Source organism: Pipistrellus hanaki (assembly GCF_964339955.1).
Source record: "Pipistrellus hanaki genome assembly, chromosome: 17".
Taxonomy (NCBI): Eukaryota; Metazoa; Chordata; class Mammalia; order Chiroptera; family Vespertilionidae; genus Pipistrellus; species Pipistrellus hanaki.
This window is the reverse complement of record NC_140519.1, coordinates 43,851,601-43,868,604: the sequence shown is the minus strand read 5'-3', so window position 1 is coordinate 43,868,604 and position 17,004 is coordinate 43,851,601. Positions and strand designations below refer to the sequence as shown.

Here is a 17,004-nt window from a genome sequence, read left to right as displayed (position 1 = left end):
GGGTCCAATTCCCAGTTAGGGTAAGGGGGGCATGCACCTAGGTTACAAGTTCCATACCTGGCCCCAGTCAGGGCACATGCAGGAGGCAACCAATTGATGTATCCCTCTCACATGGATGTTTCTCTCTCTCTCCTCTCTCTCTCTCCTTTCTCTTTCTCTCTCTCTCTCTCTCTCTCTCTCTCTCTCTCTCTCTCTCTCTCTCTCTCTCTCTCCCCTCCCCCTTTTGCTCTTTCTCTCCCTCTCTTTCACTCTCTAAAAAAAAATCAATGGGAAAACATCCTGGGTCCAGAACTAACACACAGACAAGAACAGGGTCAGTCAAACGATTATTCCAGAAATAACACAGACGTTAGGTGGGTTTGGAACCACTTCTCCACTCCTTCAATTCATCCCACCATCTACTCACCTCACCCAACCTCAGCAACAGGGGGCTACCCAGCTTTCTGCTAAGGGTGCGGCGGAGGGAAGAGGGACAGCAGGCATCGGGTCTCCCTAAATAAAGGCAGCTATTCCTGCTATGCCCGGGAAGGCGGGATAAGGGGGGCCTGCCGCCGTCAGCTGGGAGATAACAGTGGGAACTGCTGGTCCATCTGTTTTTCATTCTGCTAACACTCACGCTGAGCTGTGAGAGAAGCCAGGCCAGACACACAGGGGAAGCACGTCGGGGCACAGACGGAGGAAGGAGGCGCGGGGCGGGGGGGGGGGGGGGGGGGGGGGGGGGGGGGGAGTGGGGGTGGCGGAGGAGCGGGAATAATGAAAGAGAGTAAAAGTAGGGAGAGGAAAAGGGAAGAAAGAGCGAAAAGCCCAAAACAGGGAAAAGAAACAGCCAGAAGGGGGAGAAACGTGCCTGGGACAGCTTCGTTTACCTCCAGAGCTAAGAGCTGAGCCTATGAGGACACAGACCCCACCTGACTCAACTTGACCTGGTTCTGGAGCGATGCCTATACTTGAAAACATACCTTGAACTCGTATTATTTATTTATTTATTTATTTATTTATTTATTTATTTATTTATTTATTTATTTAATAAGGACAAAGAGAAATAAAGGAAGACAAAAAGAAATAAACTACAAAGATGACAGTGGGTTTCCTTTTCAAACTTTAGATCATCTTGGTCATTCTGAATTCATCTCTCCAGTGTTAGGGGGAAAAAATTGACATAGCATCACTTTTATTTGAAAACGTTTTGATTATGTGACTTGGTCCGTATTTGCAACAGATCTCTCTCCAGATATCATCATCATCATCATCATCATCATCATCATCGAAGGTAGGCAACTGGTTTTAAATTCTTGAAATGCCATCCATGTTTTAGGAACAATGACAAGTAAACCATGCATAGCAAACCACCCCAACTTCTAACGGGAACGTGTCCGTTCGAGCTGGAGTCCATGTGGAGCGCTGAGCACTTGACAGGAGCCACATTGCTGAGATGGTTCGCTGTACTCGGATCAAATGGAGTTCCAGCCCAGAGGTCCTACAAACTCAGACAAAGTGGGGCCATCTGGAACTCATTCCGGCCTGTTCGGCGCAATCAAGCCGGGATGGAGATCGATGGTGAAATAACCAGTCAGGCCTAACCCTTCCACACACACACACAACTCTCTGGAGTCCGAAGATTTCAACTAAATTCAGAAAATGTGTTTCAAGTATGCTGAGTTTCTGCTGCATTTGTTTTGAGTTAAAAAAAAAAAAAAAACATTCTGAAATATATAGGCTTGTAATTTTTATGGCAAACAGTAAAAAAAAAAAAGCTGATTTAACCGCAGAAGCATTTCACTCCGTTTCAAATTAGAAGATGTGCTAAAACCAATATCGTTGTAATATTTCTTATGTAACTTTTAAGTGCATGTAAGTAGATTGTTCTGGCACGTAATTTCTATTTTTGGTTCCTGTAGGAACGCTGACATTTATTGAAAGATTTTTTTTTTCTACTAAGTAAGTTCATCTCTTAAAATTTCAAACTTTTTCCCCCTCAAGCTAATCTCTTTATCAAAGGATATGAGAAAAACAATTTCTATCCGATCTGCAAGGTATGTGTAATCAAAAGAACTGACTTTCCTTCTACCTTAATGATTCACACCAGTTCCAAACAAGATTTTCCACATGTGGTTATTTCAACCCATATGGCATCGATCCAACACATATGTACTAAAGATGGTTGGTGCATGGAGGAAAGTGTGGCGTATATAAATACATTATGGATACCATTTCAATGTCAGGGTCGTCCACAAGTGGTATGTTTTCCATTTCCTTTTTTTTTTTTTTTTTTTCTTTAAGTAAAAGGGAAAAGGTATGTCATAATCTACCCTGACACTTATTTTACTTTCCGTGAGTTCAAACAGTTCCAGACATGTTTTTAAAGTATAAAGAATAGGCCGTCTACACTTCCCTTGTTTACATACTACTCAAGAGATGATTAGTGTAAAAAGACAGAAAGTTCAGCGTGGATAGATTGTATATCTTTCTCCATCAGAGTTTATTATGTCCCTGAGGACAGCCATGCCTCAAGGTGTGATGGGATTGAGGACCTTCTTGGTCAGCTAGTCGTTAGTCCAGAGCTAGTCCTGTTGGAATACGTGTTAGTTAAGAAAGCTAGGAGGTATGCACTAAAGAGGATGAATCCCAAGCGGAACCAAAGTACTACTAAGTGAGAAAGAGAAGACAATTAGGGGAGGAAAAACACTGGGTTTAGGATTTCATTTTTGTTTCTCCAGAAAATATGGCAAACACAGTTCTGACAATACAGCCATTTAGCGACTCCAATGTTTGGGAGTGAGATGTTCCAAGAGGCTGATGGAGACCAGATGGTGGCCAGCCCGCCCCCGCAATGGTGCCATCTTATTCCCTGAGAGCACGCTGGGTAATGTGCACGCCTGCTCAGAACCCTGCACAAAACAATGCCTGAGAATAAAGGGGAAATGCTCACATTTTAAACATGGCAACGTTATAAAGTGGGAGAATGTTTGGCATAGTAGGAGAATTTCTAGGTTTCAAATGTAGACTCAACAATTAGTTGAGTAGCAAGGCCTCGGGCAAGGTAGTCATCCTGCACCTCAATCCCTCATAAGAAGAATGGGAACACAGCCTGGCCGGAGTGGCTCAGTTGATTGAGCATCATCCTGTGCATCCAAAGGCTGCTGGTTCGATTCCCAATTTGGACATACAGTCAGGTTACTTATTCAAACCCCAGTCAGGGCATGTATGAACAGCTACAGAAGGCAGCTGATAGATGATGTTTTCTCTCTAGTCCTCTAAGCTAGTCCTCAGATAAGGATTAAACACACAACACACACACACACACACACACACACACACACACACAAAAAAAAAAAAAAAAAAATACAGAATAGAAATACACCCCTCTCTACCTCTTCAAGAGGTAGTACAGCGTCTAACATACATGTTGGGCACCAACATGTGTGAGCTTCCTTCCCTCGTGTCTTCCTCTCTGTGATCCATTCACGGCTTTATTTCCAGTGTCTTTCCCCTGACATCATGCTCTATTTATGTGCACCTGGGTATTCCCCGTTTTTTCTGCCTTTCTTTTTCATGCTGTTGTTTCTTTCATCAAGAAGGACCTGTCCTTATAAGCCTAATCAATGGACACAGACAATAGAGGGGTGAGGGCATGGCAGGAAGGGATGGAAGGGGTAATGGGGGAATAAAGACACATATGTAACAGCGTAATCAATAAAGAATTTTTTTTAAATGACAAAGAAAAAATAAAAAGGACCTGTCCTATCAGGCATTCTTCAGCACCACATCATTTTATAGTTTTCCCCCATTTCCCGAGGCACCAACCACATCATGCTTCTTCTGACTATCCTTTACAATTTACCACAGTAGCCTGGCCAGTGTGCCTAGTGGTTGAGCATCAACCTATGAACCAGGAGGTCATGGTTTGATTCCCCATCCGGGCACATGCCCAGGTTGTAGGTTCGGTCCCCAGTGTGGGGCATGCAGGAGGTGGCCGATCAGTGATTCTCTCTCATCATTGATGTTTCTATCTCTCTCTCTTCCTCTCTGAAATCAATAATATATATATATATATATATATATATATATATATATATATATACTAAAAGAAGAAAATAATAGAATTTACTACAGTAAATTTTATAACAGTTATGCATGTATTATACATTCACATAAATGTCTAAGTCCACAGATTATACCTGCATATAAATTTTTTCATACACATCAAAATTAGCATGTATTCCTTGTTTTCAAATACAAATTTCGATCCTCATTCCTAAATCTCCATCAATGATTTAGTTATAAAATATCCAAACCAAGGTCCAATATCCCTGTTCAGTTACCATCAAAACCTTCACTTTCATAGCCCAGGTTCCCGAAAGAAGGGTCCACACTCACTTTCTCTGCGTCCTCATTTCCTATTCCATCTTAGACCTACTTGCAGTGGAGACCCATGGAACTGCCTAGAAAGTTTCCCTCCCCATAATGGGACCTGCCACACTCTCTTCTCATAAATATCTTAGGAGCCACCATGTTTTTTTCCTGGACTTTGCATCCAATATATTAGCAACTGGCCCAGGCACACCCCCAGTCCAAGACAAGTGATTTCAGCCATTCCCTAAGACTTTGATACTCAGAATTGATTAAACAAACAAACAAAACACAATCCCACTCCAGAGGTAGAAGACTGCACTATTTATTGTGCATATCTAGAAAACAGTCTTTAGTGAAAAAGAATGTCACTAATAGGCATAAAGAAGCAGAGAGAAATGGCAAGAGATGATCTTGATAGCATTAAGTCAAGGTCCTCAGTTCATTGGATCTTACAGGCTAGCTGCCTCACTCAAATTCCTGCAATTTACATTTCCCAAACTATCTACAGATCCTAGGCAACCAACCCTTCCTTTACCTGAAACCTGGTTGGAGTTGACTTTTCACTTGAAACCAAAGAATCCAGACTAAAATTACCCTGGAATATAGTAGCATCATGGTAAGATATTCTAACTCTAATTAAAATTCTTAATTATCTCTTCATTATTAACCCAAAAGCACTAGTATGCTTTATCTGGTATCTTTGTAGCATCTAACACTGTTCACCACTTCCTCCTTCTTAAAACATTACTGTACCCAGAATTCCCATCATTCATACACTCAGGCCTTTGTGGCTTCTCCTTCTCAGTCTCTCCTATCGGCTCACCTTTCTTCACCTCTATGATAACTTCTGATAACTATTTCTCCCCATGTTATTTCATAGTTCCTCTTTAAATGTTCATTTTATACCTTTTCCTTCGTGAGTTCATTTGTGCTGTGATGGTCACACCATGGCCATAATGTGGGTAACGTTACCTGCAAATACAGCCTGTAATACCCTTTCAAGTTCTAGAGTCAAACATTCTGATGGCTACTCATTTCAACAGCCTGAATTCCAACACTAACCATCCCTCATCTCTCACCTGGACTAATCAACAAGCCCATTAAATGACTCCCTGCCCCCATCCTATTCGTCTCTATCCATCTTCAAACGACATCCAATCATTTGGCTACCTATCTCAAAGGTGATCAGAGATCTTGCCCCTCTCCTCTTAATCATCTTTAAAGACCTATCATCATGCTAAGCATAAAGTCCATGTGCCTTAAGAGGGCATAGAAAGACTTCTGTGACCCATCTGGCTCTTCCTAACATTCCAGAGCCACATTCATCTCTCCCACCCAATGCTGCCTCCATTACAGAACTCCATATTGCACTCCTGGGGGTCTCTCTTAGGCTTCCATCACATCCTTCTCATAGAATACTCTTTACCCCACCACCTGGTTAAGTCCATTACTGCTTTAAAACTCCATTCACGTGTCACAGAAACCCTTTGCTGATCACCTTTCCATCCCCAGCTGGCCCAGACTATCCCATGTTCCCCTATTACACTGTCTAGATCCCCTTTACAGTACTGATCACACTGTGCTTAGAACCAAGGTCAGACCCTCCCACTAGATCATAATCTACTTAAGGACAGTGATAACATCTTATGTGTTTTTATATCCCCAGTACTTTTCACAGAGCCTGACACATAGGAGACGCTCAATACATTTAGTATTTTAGATTAACAGACATTACTACAATGCAGTAAGTCATGCCCATAGTTGGAACCTTGAGACCTAGAACTTTCAAGAGACATGACATTTAACTAGAGATAAATTCACCTACGTATCTTTTTCTGTTATTCTAAAAGAATCCTAAAAATAATTTCTACATTCTGAAAACACTAAGTATCTAAAGATGAATCTAGAAAAAAACACGTTACTGAATTCGCCAGTTTTTAAATGCTTTTCAATAATCACACTTTATATCCTAAGATCTTTTATATTAGGGGGTGGGAAGATTTTATAAGGCAACTTATACACATATGACCTAGTCTCCAAAAGCACCATGTGTTGTTGTGTTGTTTTTTTTTGTTTTGTTTTTTTTACAATAATAGTATCAGTATAGAAAAATATATTAGGAACAAAAAACACAATTTTGTCCATATTAAGTCTTTCTCTTGCTTGTCTATAGATTGGAAGATTACACATTATTTTCTTAATTCCTTCTTGTTATTTTTCTCTTTTATGTAAGTAAATGTTCTACAGTGAGCATGTTTTATTTTACAAGCAAAAACTATACAAAACCTTGTTCGGATAAATCACCTAAAATCAAGCATTAGGCACTGGAGGCAAAGTATCAAACACTCTGCATGCTTTATCTCATTTTAAATCTCACTGTGAAAAGGTACTTATAACTTTCCCATCTTATATAAAGGAATTGAGGCTCTGAGGGGTTGGATAATTTGTCCAAGGTTACAAGCTACAACTTATTCCAGGCCTTCTCAGCATTCATTATTATTATCTGAAACTAATGTTATTTTATTTTATACATGATCTGGAAAACTGAAATAAAGACATTAAGTGGCCCTAACCAGTTTCACTCAGTGGATAGAGCATTGGTCTACGGACTCAAGGGTCCCAGGTTCGATTCCAGTCAAGGGCATGTACCTTGGTTGCGAACACATCCCCAGTAGGGAGTATGCAAGAGGCAGCTGAATCCATGTTTCTCTCTCATCGATGTTTCTAACTCTCTATCCCTCTCCTTTCCTCTCTATAAAAAATCAATAAATATATATATTTTTTAAAAAGACATTAAGTTAATGTTAAATCTAGAGTTAGCATTATACTAGAACTGCACCTTCCAATACTACTATATTAGTCACATGTTAATTAAAGTTAAATAAAATATAAAATGTGGTTCAGTCACACCAGTCACATTCAACTGCTCAAGAGCCATGGCATTCTGTACGCAAAAGGACAATGCCACATATGAACAATGTCTCTGAAATGCTATCCTATATAATAAAAGCCTAATTTGCTAAGTGTCCGACTGATGGACCAGTCACTATGACTGAAATAGCAGGCATTTGATAAAGATTTGTTGAATGAATGAATAAATAAATATATGAAGTAAGCAAGGAAGAAAGCAAAGCTAGTTTCTATAAAACAGCTAGGGACATATTAGTGATTCTATGGTTATTAACCAGAGTAGAACAAAGGATTGAAGAAGCATACTGGATAAATGCTAAAAGCACACACTCAATGAGATATCACCTCACACCAGTCAAAATGGCTATCATAAATAAATCAACAAACAATAAGTGCTGGAGAGAATGGAGAAAAGGGAACCCTCATGCACTGCTGGTGGAAATGCAGATTTGGGCAGTCATTGTGGGAAGCAGTATGGAGTTACCTCAAAAAATTAAAAATGGAACTGCCTTTGACCCAGTAACCCCACTTCTGGGAATTCATATCAAGAAACACAAAAGAACATAGGCACCCTCTGCTCACTGCAGCATTGTTTACAACGAAAGGCTCTGCACACGAAATCGTTCACGGGTAGGGTCCCTAGGCCTACCCTGCGATCAGGGCCACCTCCCGCCTGCTTGCCAGTCCCTCATCCTGCCCCACTGCCACCCACCCGGTTCCCCGTGGTTCCCCATTTGCCATGCTGCAATCAGAGCCTGCAGCCCACGGGGGAGGGACCGAGAGGTGGTCCATGCACCGCATAGAGACTGGTCGAGCAGTTGTTCCAGTCTTTTTGTCATTATGGTCCTGGGCTTTTATTATGTAGGTTTTTATTATGTAGAACTAGAGGCCCGTGGCACAAAGATTCCTGCCATAGGCCTTCCTTCCCCTGGCTGCCGGCACCGGTTTTGAGGCAGCCCAGGACCCAGGCCTTCGCTATGACCGTCGCCTTCCATGTTCACTCCAACTGGAGCCTTCAGTCTTTGCTCAGGCCAGAGCCTTCAGTCTTTGCTCCAGCCAGAGTGCCACTCCTGTAGTTCCCTCCTCCCCCTGCCCTCTCCCTCATAGCAAGCGTCCCACCCCACCTAGATACTCTGCACCTGCATGCATGATGCCCAAAGGCCCTGAGCAGCTGGGGGTGGGGCCACCAGCATCTTTGTCAGGTTAATTTGCATGTTCACTCCTGATTGGCTGGTGGGTGTCATGAAGTGATGGTAAATTTGCATATTTCTCTTTTATTGGTATAGATAACCAAGATATGGAAGCAGCCCAAGTGTTCATCAGTAGATGAGTGGCTAAAACAGCTACGGTACCTTTACACAATCGAGTACTATGCGGCCATAAAGGGGAGAAAATTTTACCTTTTGTGAAAGCATGGATGGACCTGGAGAAAGTTAGCCAAGTGAAATAAGCCAGGCAGAGAAAGACCAGTACCAGGTGATTTCATTCATATGCGGAATTTAAAGAACAACCTTAACTAACAAGCAAAACAGAGACATTCATTTCTGAGAGAATAGACAGACAGCTCTGGCTTTTGGGGAGATGGAGGGATTGGGCCAAAAGGAGAAAAAAAAACTCATGGACATCGACAACAATGTGGTGATTGTGGGGGGCGGGGGGAGAAGGAAGGGGAAAAGAATGGAGGTAAAAGAGGGTACTGGGGGATAAATGGTGATGGAGGGGGAAATCACGATAACAAAGCTCTCCATGCTTAGAATTGAAAATTGGATGGATAAAATGAAGAAAATTTAAAATATTGTCTAATTCAGACTGTTGGCCACTTTTGCCCATCAATAACCACAAACTTTAAACTCATAAAGAAACTCAATATCTTGCCTACTTCAAAAACAATCACAACAAAGATACAAACAAAAAAAAACAGCAGGAATAATTCATTTTGAAAAAAAACAAAAAACATTTTAGCTAATGTTTTGAGAATTTAACCTCACTAGTATTTTTTTAATTAAAATAAGCTTCTTCATCTAAGAGCCTGGTAGACATTTTATGATAGCACGGGGCCCAATGCACAGAATTCATGCAAGGGGCTCGGCCCTCACAGCCTCGGCCTGCCCTTGCAGCCCAGCTTCGTCCAGTCACTCTGCTTATCAGTCTAATTAGCATATTAGCTCTTCATTATATATAATAATATTGAATTATCTATCTCTAGTGTTTAAACATGATTCCTGCACATAGTAGGTCATAAAAGTTTGTTGCATTAATTAACCATTTTTTATTCAATTATCAAGTTGTCCATTCTACCCCCATTTACTATCCTAATATATAAAAAGTCAGGGGCCGTCACGACCGAAACAGCTGGAAGGACGACCAAACAGCAGGCTGTGTGGGGCGACAAACCGGCAGGGGGGTTAGTGAGGGATGGCAAAACTACTGAACAGCAGGCTGCGTGGGGTGACAAACCGGCAGGGGGGTTAGTGAGGGATGGCAAAACTACTGAACAGCAGGCTGCGTGGGGCGACAAACCGGCAGGGGGGTTAGTGAGGGATGGCAAAACTACTGAACAGCAGGCTGCGTGGGGTGACAAACCGGCAGGGGGGTTAGTGAGGGATGGCAAAACTACTGAACAGCAGGCTGCGTGGGGCGACAAACCGGCAGGGGGGTTAGTGAGGGATGGCAAAACTACTGAACAGCAGGCTGCGTGGGGTGACAAACCGGCAGGGGGGTTAGTGAGGGATGACAAAACTACTGAACAGCAGGCTGCGTGGGGCGACCAGGCCAGCAGGGGGGAGGGGCAGTTAGGGTGAGCAGGCTGGCAGGGAGGCAGTTGGGGGTAACCAGGCCAGCAGAGGGCACAGTTATGGATGAACAGGCCAATAGGGGGGGGCAGTAAGGGGCAAACAGACCAGTAGGGGGGGGGGCACTAAGGGGCAAACAGACCAGTGGGAGCAGGGGGGCAAATGGGAGCAACCAGGCTGGCAGAGGGAGGAGCAGTTAAGGTCAACCAGGCTGGGGGGTGGGCAGTTCGGCACAATCAGGCTGGCGGGCAGAGGTAGTTAGGTGTGATCAGGAAGGCAGGTGAGTATTTAGGAGCCAGCAGTCCCGAATTTTGAGAGGGGTGTCTGAGAAGTCCCGGATTGGAGAGGGTGCAGGCTGGGCTGAAGGAACCCCTGCCCCATGCACAAATTTCGTGCAATGAGCCTCTATTATACTACAATTAGCCTCTAATGCAATCCCAATAGAAATATCAATACAATGATCATCCATTTACTAAGAATCACTTATATTTCATATAGTACTTGAGATGTCTTCTCTGAGCATATGAAGAATTATAATAGGGAGAAAATCAAACCAAATATGGATGAAAAACTCCAAAGAACATCCCATGTACAAACAAAAATGCTTCTTGCTAGAGAGTTATAAGATCATTTCCAAAAACACAAACTTCTTGAAGCTATTTGTCAGATAAATTAACCACAAAAGTAATAAATGTCTAAATACAAACAAAACTGTGCTCCATCAAGATTCACCACAAAATTAACTTGCTACTAACGATAACTTAGGATTAGAATATATCCAAAACCATCCTTACAATATCACTACTACTACTTCCTTAAAAAGCAAAGCGATAGAATTTTAGGAACGGGGAAAACACTACCATAGAAGTCCACTATGATGGCAAATGTCTACATTCCTTGAGTAACAGTTAAAAAAAAAAAAAAAAGTGGGAACCATGCTTCTCGATTTTAATTCATTCCAGAAGGCTGTTTGAAAACCAAATCATTTTTTTTCCTATTAGAAACAATGTAAGTTGTTCCAGAACCCCAAATGACTTCCTGTTTTAATCTTTTCATACATAATACATGTCTGATGTACTGTCTAATCTATAAATACTTTAAAAACAAAAAGGACAAGAAATGTACATTTAACAAAAAGGAATAAAAATATACAATAAGAAATGAAAATCTACACTAATAAAAGAGAATGATGCAAATTGACTGTACCTTCGTGACACCCACCAGCCAATCAGGCGTGAGTATGCAAATTAACCCAAGGAGATGATGGGTTAATTTGTATACACAGGCATTTCGCACTACCCCGCCACTCAGGGCCTCTGGGCAGCGTGGAAAGGCGGAAAGGTGGCTCTGGGCCAGAGCAACAGCTGTGCCAGCAGCCAAGGTAAGGAAGGTCCATTCTGCACAAATCTTAGTGCATAGGGCTTCTAGTTTAATAATAATAATAAGCAGCAACAAAAGCAAAAAAAAAAAAAAAAAAAAAAAAGGCACAAAAATATTCACAGTACAATATCCTGAGATTTTAACAGTGGTAAACTGACTCACACTCACACATTCTCTCCTTTGTTTGTCACCTGAGAGACTTGTGGCTGGTCATTTAGCTATCATCATGAAAGGGTTGTCAGGCTGAGAAGCAAATTGTTTGAGATGGGAGACAATTGAGAATCCAGGTTTGGCTGTATTGGGGATCGTATTTAAGTGCCTTTCCCTTCTCAAAAGTATTGGCCAGAATACCTCAAGAAAATGACTGAAGCCTTATAAACCATTTCACATATTCTTATCTAAATCTTCTTTCTCTGAAAAACAATAACTTACTAGTACCTTTACAGACTTAGACTTGCAAGAAAACACGAGATTTTGTCATCGTAGATAATGTCCTCTCCCCCTCTCTCTCTCTCTCTCTCTCTCTCTCTCTCTCTCTCTTTCTCTCCCTCTCCCTCTTCCTCTCCCTCTCCCTCTCCCTCTCCCTCTCCCTCTCCCTCTCCCTCTCCCTCTCCCTCTCCCCCTCCCCCTCCCCAGAGGTCTGTGAAAGAAACAAGGAGGTGTGATGAGCCAGAAATACAAATGGAGGTTGATAACCCAGAGTTCATCCTGAAATCAAGGTCAGATGTGTGGTGTAAGAAAGCAAAGACGAAAAGCATAATGGGACAGAGAAAATGAAGAATCCCCACATGAATGAGCCTGAGGACCTCCCATCTGCTAGGGCCCAGAAAACATGAGGCAAGAAAGCCATCGAAGGAGTGACATCGCAGCATGGTGGCAGCAGAAAACCTCCAGGTCTCTTCCCTGGAAGTCACAGGTTGGGCAGCTCTAATCCAACAAAGGACACCTTGCTCACCCCACAAAGATGGATTCAAAAACGAAACCCAAATATTTGCTGCCTTCACAAAACCCATCTCAACTGCAAATACAAACACAGACCCAAAGAGAGGGGGTGGAAGATGATACTCCGAGCAAATGGCATCCAGAGAGAGCAGGTATAGCCATCCCTTTTTAATCCTCACCGGAAGATCTGTCTTTTTATTGATTCTAGAGAGAGAAGAAAGGGGAGGGAGGTAGAGAGAGACATCAACGTGAGAGGGAAACATGGACTGGTGGCATCCTGCATGCGCCCCAACTGGAGACCAAACCTACAACCGAGATACATCCCCTGAGCGGGAATCTAATCTGTGCTCTTTTGGTGCATGGGCCAACGCTCCAACCAACTGAGCCACCCAGCCGGGCTGGGTCTAGCCATTCTTATAGCAAACAAAATAGGTCTCAAGATACAAAATGCATCAAGAAACAACAATGGATGCTCTATAATGACAAAGGGAACAACACATATCAAGAAGATAACACTTACTTATATATATGCACCCAACCCAGGAGCACAAATTTTATAAAGTAATTAATAACAGAAGAAACTGACAGAAGTACAATTCTACCTGAGGACTTATATAACCCATTGGCAGCAATGGGTAGACCATCCAAATAGAAAATAGCAGTCCTAAATGGCACCTAAGCCCAAATGGGCATAATCGATATTTCAACAGCAAAACACACATTCTTCTCTAGAGAGCATGGGACATTCTTATGGATAGACCATATGTTAGGTCACAAAACTGGTCTCAAAAATGGTTAAGAAGATTCAGATCATACCAAGCATATTATCTGACCACACACTTTGAAAATAGAAGTTAAATGCAAAAGCAAAGCTGGGGAAACCACAAATATGCGGAGTTTAAACAACATGCGACTGGACAATGACTAGGTCGAAGAAGAAATAGAAGAAGAGGTAAAAAGATGCTTAGAGATGAGTGAGAATAACAATTACATATCAAAAGACTGTGGATGCAGCAAAAGTGGTAATAACAAAGAAGCTTATAGCACTTACAAGCCCACCTCGATAAACAAGAAAAATCTCAAATAAATAATCTAACAGTTCACCTTAAAGAACTAGAAAAAGAAGAACGAAGCCCAAAGTCAGTAGAGGGGAGGAAATAATAAAATTAGAGCTGAATTAAACAAAACAGAGAAGAGAAGAAATAGGGGGAAACTTATGAAACTTAGTCTTAGAATGGATTTGATAAACTTGGACCCAAAGACAAGGGAAGGAAAAGCAAAAACAAGTGGTACTACATCAAACTAGAAAGCTTCTGCACAGCAAAAACAACACAAAACAAAAAGGCAACCAACCAAAGGGGAGAGGACCCTTGGAAATAATATTTCTGATAAGTGGCTAATATCCAAAATATATAAAGAACTCATACAATACAACACCAAAAAAACCCCAAACAATCCTAGTAAAAATGGGCCAAGGATCTAAATAGACACTTTCCAAGAACACAAGAAGACAGATATATGAAAAGATGCTCAACTTGCTGGAAGGGAAGCACAAAAAAACAAACAAATAAGACAAACAAACAAAAAACAATGAGCTACCACCTCATACCTACTAGCCTGGCAATTATCAGTAGACAACAAATACCAGTTGGAAAGGATGTGGAGAGGATATGTTTTGTTGATTGATTATTCAATACCTGAATTCTTAACAGTGCTTAGTACATAGCTGATTCTGAATAAATATTGGCTGTTACAACTTCGGTAGGTCAAACACTCTACGATTTAGGACAACAAATTAAAGGAAGTTACCAAGTGATAAAGAGAAAAGCAGAGAGGGTGAGAAAGAAAACAGCACTGCTCCACTGGACTCTGCTCTGAGCCAGCTGGGAGTTGGAAAGTCTGGCTCTATCCTGTACACCCAAAGCACTCTGTTCCTCCTTTCCCGATCATAACACAACACTCTTCTTACTGTAAATATCTTTGCCTGTGAGCACCTTCCTTGCTAGGGAGAAATATCACTACTATTACTAATATTGTTAAAATATCTTAGTAGCAGCTATAGTTACTATTTACAAAGTGCCAAGTACATGGCTAAATGCTTTATATGTGTGGACTCATTTCACCTGTATCAGCCAATGCTATGGATGTTAATGATATTATCATTTAATCATGTATAATAACATTATCATTTTAGCCTGGCTGTTGTGGCTCAGCAGTTGAGCGTCAACCCAGGAACCAAGAGGTTGTCGGTTCGATTCCCATTCAAAGCACATGCCCTGGTGGTAGGCAGCCAATCAATGATTTCTCTCTCATGGATGTTTCCATCTCTCCATCCCTCTCCCTTCCTCTCTCTCTAAAAATCAATTAAAATGTTTTTCTTTTAAATATTTACATTGTACTGGTGGGGAAAATAACTGAGTCTTAAAAAATAATAAAACAATCTGCTCATTGTTGTGTAGCTAGTGGACACGATTAAAAGGCCAGGAATGTGATTTCAGGGCCCAGGCTTCTGACTTAACTATCATACTTCCCTCCTCACACCCTCCGTGGATAATAATCCCCCACCAAACACATAATGGCCACCGGGGATCTGTGCCGGCCTGGGCCAGGTTTGGCTTATTTGCTCCTTGGCACGTGGTAAATACTCAGTCAATATTTGCTGGCTGACGGGCTGGCTGGCTGGAAGTCTTTTTTCCTTTGAGCCTAATGTTGTTGTTTTCTGTAAAATGCAGCTGTGAATCCTTAAGTGTTCTTTCGACTGTAAAAAGCCCAAGGTTTTATAGAAAGGTAAAGTGCCTGCTGCCTTTGACATGATGCCGATGTTCGGAGGAGAACAGACAGGTAGCTAAGAGGATGGGGTTGGAGGTCAGAAGAGCTTGAATGGAATCCTCGGTCCAGCTCCCAACCTGGGCAAATTCCTCGATCTCTGAACCTTCATTTCTTCCCCTGGAGATATGAGTAACCTAACAATTGCTTCAGGAGGTGATTTTTTTAAACATTTTTTTTTTTTATTATTATTGATTTCAGAGAGGAAGGGGGAGGGAGAGAGAGATGGAAACATCAATGATGAGAGGGAATCACTGTTTGGCTGCCTCCTGCACGCCCCCTACTGGAGATCAAGGCCGCAACCTGGGCATGTGCCCTTGATTGGAATCTATCCCAGGACCCTTAGGTCTGCAGGCTGACATTCTCCCACTGAGCCACACCAGCTGGGCTCAGAGATGATTTTTGAGGATTAAGTGAGAAAATAAGAAATGTGAGCACTTACATAAAGCCTAGGACACAATCAAGCACTAATAAAGAGCAGCTATTACTCAGTGCCACTCTCAGAATGAGCCTGATGGGTACACTCACACACAAAGGAGAAGGTAAGTTTCTGCTCAGGATGCAGCACAGCTTTCTCAGAGGCAGACCGGGTCTGATTTCTTATTTCACTGCCTTGAGCTGTCTTTTGGAGTCAGCACGTGTGTTAGATAGAAGACACTGAGCAAATGACTGTTAGGTCAAAATTGTGGGCTCTTTCTCTCTTTTTTTTTTTTTAATTTATTTTATTGATTTTTTTTTTCAGAGAGAAAGGGAGAGAGATAGAGAGCTAGAAACGTAGATGAGAGAGGAACATTGACCAGCTGCCTCCTGCACACCCCCTACTGGGGATGTGCCCACAACCAAGGTACATGCCCTTGACTGGAATCGAACCTGGGACCTTTCAGTCCGCAGACCGACGCTCTACTGCTGAGCCAAACTGGTTTTGGCTAAATTGTGGGCTCTTTCTTATTCCTTTCTCCTTGTGTCCCTAGGTAATCTTATCCAGAGACTTCATCTAGGCCTCAATCTCTCCCATTCCTCATTGCTCTCACAAGAAATATTTGTTACAAAAAATCATGGGTGAGTACAGAGAAAAAAATACTCTTCCTAAGGAGGAATCTTAATCCATACAAACATCTCAGATATCTTCCGTAGCCTATCTGACTTTGGAGCAGCCTGCCTGCTGACCTCTAAAAAAAATTTTTTTTTCCTTTAAAAGTTAATTTTATTCAATTCAAAAATCATTTTAACGAAACTGACATCCATTAGCTATGATTAGCTACAATATCCTCAAATATCCCTAACCCATGTTTATGAAATCCCTTCCCAACAAGAAACATTTAGTTCTTTTTTCTTCGTTGAGCTTCAGTATTAGCAACCGAGAAGAAATCTACTAAAAAGCGGGGGAAAAAAACACAAAAACTAGGTTCTTGCAGATCCCCCAAAACTATAAGAAACTTTATAAAAGCCTCTATAATTCATTATTTCATTCAATTTAATATATTTACATAAATTTTTAAAGTAAATGAAATAAAACAAAAAATAACTATTCTGTTTTTTAAATAACATAACTATTCAGTTTTTGTTTTTTTTAAAGTAACAACACAACTACCGATTGTTACCACCCACAATAGCAGGAGTCAGAAATGGCCTAAAAACAAATAAAAACTCAGACAAAGCCCACACACAGTCAACAATGCGCCTCCTCTGCCCACTCTCAAACACCCTCATTAACTAATTTTAATTTGGTTTGATCATTGCTCTTGCTTATTCTCTGGTGCAGAAATTAATTAGCAGTAATGTGGGCAAAAGAGAGGCAGCA

At 41.6% G+C, this 17,004-nt stretch overlaps 1 protein-coding gene across 9 annotated transcripts in view; it reads right to left on the bottom strand.

Moving 5' to 3' along the window:
- Window positions 1–17,004, bottom strand: part of RUNX1T1 (RUNX1 partner transcriptional co-repressor 1) — a 137,856-nt gene that overhangs the window by 55,556 nt on the left and 65,296 nt on the right. Inside the window, exon 1 of one of the 9 annotated variants that reach the window (XM_084864724.1) lies at window positions 407–534. The exons of the other annotated variants lie outside the window; for them this stretch is intronic. The gene's annotated coding sequence lies outside the window, so the exon portion shown is untranslated. Of the gene's footprint in view, window positions 1–406; window positions 535–17,004 lie in introns of those variants that run through there. 9 annotated transcript variants of the gene reach the window in all.